We start from the raw sequence: 6,351 nt of genomic DNA, 5'->3' as shown, positions 1-6,351 counted from the left end.
TCAATTTAGTTAGTTTCTTTTTTCTGAGCAAAATAAATGAAATATCAATTCTTTTCCATTCTTACATACAAAATAACATAGCTGAGGTGGGTGGAAAGGCCTACAAGTTTCCAGAAACAGCCCTGATTAGAAGCATCGACAGATTTCTAGCTGAGTCTGTGGCACTTGCACTGTTCTGGTCATCTATAGTCAATAATATTGTGTAAAGGTTTAAATACTCTTGGTCAAATGACATGTTTTGTAATTTGGGACCAACGTAAATATGGTATTTTCTGTAAATTTCAGGGCATGATTTCTATGTATTTGCTGTGTTTGAGAAAAAAGATAAAATATAAAATGTGCCATATATTTGCACAGGCCACATTTTATGTTTTATTCATTTTCCAATATTTAAAATTCAGCAAATAAACAGTAATAGTGCTAAAAAATGTTCTCTGTAGAGGATGTGTTAACATGTTTAACACATTAACAGAAAGCAACAAAATATGGAATTTGACCAGGAGCACCCATACTTTTGCATATGATTGTTTGAGATTAAAAGTTCAATTCTTATTATGTATTTACACATATTTATGCTGTAATCTTTAAATACCTGTAATTAAATAACTGTAAACTTTATTGCAGGAAAAGTAATTTCATTACTGTAATGCATTACTTCGTACTGCATTACCCCCAAAACTGGTAGTTACTGAATAATAAGCCTTTAGATTAATACCTCAATAATGAGGCTCTGGTTCAAAAGGCTAAACAAACAGTCAGAACATCGGCATTATCACAGTGGAGAAAGTTGCATTGTGGGGAAAAGCTGTTTGTACAGTGCGCTCTGTTGTGGGTTGTGTATTTGCGGTATGTTCCTGTGGGTGCCGTGTCCTCTGCTGTGCTGTACGACACTCGAGAACTGTTGTGGGGCGCCGAGACCCTGTCAGTGCATTCACCGAGGCATGACTGAGATGTGAACATCCCCACAGGATCTCCCCTCCACCCCTCCTGCTCCCCCTCCCGAATGCCCCCCCCCTCCACCCACCTCCCTACCTCTCTTGCATGTTCACACACTTTTCCACTTTCATTTTCAATCACAACCTCTCCTCACGTTTCTAAAAAGCCTTCCTCTTATTTTCTCTCTCCCGCCACCTCTCCCACTCACCACCTGTCCCTCTCTGTCTCGCCATCTCCCATTCTGTTCTTCTGCGCAACCACAACCCATCTATTTCTCTCTCTCTCGCTATTGTTTTAATATGCCGTCCTATCTCTCCTTTCCCTCTGCTATCCGTGGCTACCTCTGTGTCAATCACGCTTCTGCCTTAACCTCCCTCACCCTCCGTACTCTGTCTCGCCTCAATCAATCAGCCAATCTTCTCGGACGCCCCGGTGACATTGGGATTGACGGCTTGTCTCGCGCCCTCATCGGTGCTGAAGCTAAACTCGAGGCGGGGTGTTTTTACAGCAAAGTCAAAGATGCATGGATTTCCAAAGACACACAGGACTTATTAACCTTTTGAATTTTGAAAGTAAGTCTTGTGGTCACTCCTGTAATTATATACCATCATAGAAGTACCAAGAAAATAGTTATAATACTCGTATATGTAGTCATCCACAAATCCTTCGGTCAAAGTACATGTTTTTTGATTTTCTAAGTGACGCATAAGTATGCATCCTTTACAGGGAGCACACTTAAATATGTTATTTTTCTAACAGTTTTCTTAGTTCGACACATTGGAAAAAACATAAAACATAACTTCGCTAGAAAAACCAGCATAACCCAGCATAACTGTTCACCAGCAAAACCAGCATTTGTTATGCTTTAAATGCTGGTGTGTAGATCAGCAGCAATGGAAGCTGTTGTGCTGATCACCTCCAAAACCAGCATATGTTGTGTTTTGGATGCTGGTCACTCTGCATGACCATGCTGGGTGACCAGCTAAACCAGCACCAGACCCTAACCAGGCCAGCATATGGACCACCACATGGAATCCATGCTGGTCTCAGCTGTTTTTTTTCGCAGGGAAAATATGAAACGTGCCGTTACTTTTGCACAACTATATGTTTTCTTTTTTCCAATATATTAAATTTAGCATATAAACAGTAATTAATAAAATGCATACTTCTTTTCAGTTAGATCAATAAAACATGTAAATTAAGGGGGCCCAAACTTTTGTATATTACTGTATGTAAGTTACTAAGTAACACAGTAGCTGATATTAAGCAAATGTTGTACAAACCAAATTGCTTCTTACCCTGGATGTAGCTGATCAGCCAAAGCATGACTAAATATGCCTCCTGCTACTAGTTTTAGCCAATTTTATGTACTTTTGTCCATTTTATAGGTAATAGTTTCACACAAACCACTTAAGCAAGTCTTGCACTTGAGGCAAGCATAAAATGGTCTAGTACTGCAATCTGCAAAAGGAGCATATTGCTGTTGCTGGAACAAACTACTGTATCTCAAAAATGATAACCTGACAAGTAAGAGAAAAAACCTATTTGACTTTTAATGTAAGTCAATGGAACCAGACTTTTTCCAAGTCATTTTGGGCGATTTTTGGGCCCTTCATCAGGAAATTTACGCACAATATAAAGGGCAACAGGCCTTTTCAAATAATGTCAAAAACTGAAAAATTATACAAGGTTTTGTTCCAACAGCAACACTATGTTGTGCTTTGGATGCTGATATGTTGGTCAACCAGTATGACTGTGCTTGGTGACCATCTAAACTGATAGCAGCCCATCATAAACCAGCATAAACCAGCTTAGACCAGCAAGGAATTACATCCAGGTCTGTGTTGTTTTTTCAAAAGTGATGACTGATCAACCACAGTTGTGTAAACTTGGTTTTTGATTTTGGATTAATAACTGAATAATAAGCTGAACCCATATGCCTCAAAAAGTTCACTAGGAGCTTCTTTTAGGTGCACCTAAGCGTAATGTTTTTGCAGATGTTTTTTAGCCAAGTTTCATCGACTCAAGCTGAACATTTAACTATCTAGAATGGGCAACTTCAGCACCCGCAGGAAGCTTCAAGCTCAGAATACCTATTAGAGCACAATCACGCCTGGTGGTTTGGTCCATGGCCGCTTTATTGGCAGAACATGCTGGTGGGTGGACTGCCTGGCTGTCATGGGCACCTGGTTAACTAGCTGGGGGCACGTACTGAGCCAGCGTGTCGACACTGTCAAAGCCACCGTAGGAGTATACCCATGCCCGATTGTGCGCGCGTGGGAGTGTGTGTGTGTGTGTGTATGTGACAGTGTTTGACACTCCTTTCAGCGTGCGCTTTCCCTCAGGCTGTTAAGTGGAATCAGTGCAGGTCCTGTTCAGGGTGAAAGTGTCTGAGAGTGTGCTGTTAGAAAAGGCTTACTAGTGCAGATAGGCTCCTGTTCAATAGGATGTGCATGTTGGTGTTACTCGTGTCAGGTTCGGTTTTGTTCAGTCATCGTTTCCTGAAAATTTGTCGGGCTCAGGTCAGGCCCGGATTACACGTTTGGGCCTCACATAGCCCATCTCCCACCTTTAATAGATTTCGGCCTGCCTTTATTCCTGTTTTAGTTTCTCCATACTTTATTCTTCTTTCTTACTTTTTTCTCTCCAATGTACTCAATGGCTACATCTCCCCATCATAAGATGCTACCAAGCTGGAAGGATGAAGGCCCGTCCATGCTTACATCACTGAACAGCTCAAAACACTTGGTGAAAAATGCTACCTACCAACTAAACATCAGCTAACAGACACCAGCATTGGCTGGCATTACAGTGAGTGACAGAGAGAACGAGGATCCAGTCCACCAGGAGAAAGTGAGGGCAATTATGCTCTGATGGACACCCGGCCATGGGATGGCAGGTCCAACGCATAATATTATTACCTTAAACAACTTCTAATCGCACACTGGATTTGTTCTAGTTGTTGGCATATAAGTCCACGAGACCAGAATGAGAATAATGTTACAGCCTATGTAAATTTATCCAGAATAAACACTTTTGGGATGTTGTTTAAAGCCGTATATTGATGAATATATTCATTTTCATGGTTGTTATTGCTACTCCAAGGTAACTTAACGTTGTTGTTGTCGTTAGAGTGCCGCGTTTTTGTCTCATGAACAGAATTTTGTCAGACTACAGTTGGGCTACAGTCAGTTTCAGAAAGAATTTTGTCAGGCACCTCTCAAGTTCAGACAGAATTTTGTTGGGCTACAGTTGGGTTTGGACAGAATTTTATCATGCTACTATCAGGGTTGGTCCGAATTCTATCAGGCTACAGTCTGGTTTGGACAGAATTTCGTCAACCTATAGTCGGGTCTGGAAAAATTCTGTCAAGTTACATTTGGGTTTGGAAAGAATTTTGTTGGCCTGCAATTAAGTTTTGTTGAGCAGCTTTTGGGTTCAAACAGATTTTTAGATTGTGTTAGATTGTGGTTTTTTTTCAGGCTACAGTCAGGTCCAGAAAGAATTTTGTCAGGCAATAGTCAATTGGGTTCAGAGAAAATTTTGTTGAGCTTCAGTTTAATATTTAAAGTTCAGTCATTTGTTGGGCTGCAGTGGGGTTCAGTCGCAGTCATAGAATTTTGTCTGGATACAGTCAGACTTAGACATAGTTTTGTCAGGCTACAGTTGAGATTGTACAGAATTTTGTTGGACTACAGACAGACACAATTTTGTTCGACTACAGTTGAGATTGTACAGAATTTTGACAGAATTTTATTATGCTACTATTGGGCTTGGTCCAAATTTTATTAGGCTACAGTTGGGTTTGGACAGAATTTTGTTGAGCTACATCTGGGTTTGGAAAGAATTTTGTTAGGCAGCTTTCGGGTTTGGACAGAATTTTAGTTTCTAGTCAGGTTTAGACAGAGTTTTGTCAGGATATAGTCAGGTTCAGAAAGAATTTTGTCGGGCAATAGTCGAACAGGGACAGAATTTTGTTGGTGAGTTGGATTCAGAGAGAATTTTGTTGAGCTTCAGTCACATATTTAAAGATTTTTTTTATTTATAGTCAGATTTGGACAGAAATTTGTTGAACTTCAGTCGCATGCACAGAATTTTGACCAGTCAGATATGAGCTACATTGGGTCCATACAGAGTCAGGATTGTACAGAATTTTGTCAGGCTGTAGTCAGGTTTCCAAAGATTTCTGTTAAGCTCTAGTCAGATTTAGACAGAATTTTGTCGGGCTACGGTTGAGATTGTACATAATTTTGTTGCCCTATGGTCAGACAGAACTTTATTGGGCTACATTTGGGATTGTACAGAATTTTGTTGGGTTATTGTCTGGTACATACAGAATTTTGTCAGGATACAGTCAGATTTCTATAGAATTTTGTCAGGATACAGTCAGATTTCTACAGAATTTTGTCCAGCTACAGTCAAATTATACAGAATTTTGTTGGTCTACAGTCAGGTTTGGACAGAATTTGGTCAACCTTTGCTTCAGGTCTGGCAGAATGTTCTCAGGCTAAACTCTGGTTTGGATAAAAAATCTTCAGGCCTGATTACAGCTCTAATGTGTGTTGGGTGAGTGTATGAGCGGAAGGTGTGGACATAAGAATGTCTGATTGCTTTAGCACATTTCCCTCTGCTTCCTGCCGCGCCTGATGCACCCTCCGGACATCTAGGAGTATCTCACTGAACTGATTAATTGAGGCCATAAATATCTTAATTAATTTTTCCCTTCCCAGGGCCCCGAACTCAAACGATCTCTTGGTTCGTTAGTATTGGAGGCAGATTCCTTGCCATTGATCGCTGAGAGTGCCGCACAGCGCGGTGAAGGCTGTCACCAACTTAACGAGACTGAAAATTTTAATCACGATCCATCTCCACGGTTTCTCTCTGGCTGTCTATCTCCCTATTCATGCATAAAACAGTTCCGTACAAAGCATTATCTGGAAAAAAAAACATCTCTGCTCAAAAAAACGTCTCTTTTTTTCTCCACGCATTTATCATGGAAAAGGAAATAGCTACATAAACAGCTCTCAAAAAAAGAAAAACTCCCATTCAAACACACACTTGCACGTCCTCTCCATTCCACATGCCATAAAAAGATGCGCACACACCAGTGAGCATTTTCATTCTAGGAAACTTTCTCCCACACTCGGCGCAGATGAGTAAATAAACCTCGCTTTGTTATTCTTTCACCTTTTCCCGCTGCAAATGCTCCTGGGAAGCTTTTCCTGGACCAGACGGAGGGGAGAGAGAGAGAGAAAAGGAGAGAGAGAAGAAAAAGAAGAAGAAGAAGAAGAAGAAAGCTGGCTCTCTCTTCTTTATTACCATGCCGGAGGGGAGAAAAAAAAAGAGCAATTCTTCCGACAAATATGCACAAAGTAAAAAGCAGCACAAAGTGGAGGCGCTCCCCGCTGCGAGTGC

This window comes from Colossoma macropomum, unplaced genomic scaffold (genome assembly GCF_904425465.1).
Source record: "Colossoma macropomum unplaced genomic scaffold, Colossoma_macropomum, whole genome shotgun sequence".
NCBI lineage: Eukaryota > Metazoa > Chordata > Actinopteri > Characiformes > Serrasalmidae > Colossoma > Colossoma macropomum.
This window is presented reverse-complemented; position numbering follows the sequence as displayed.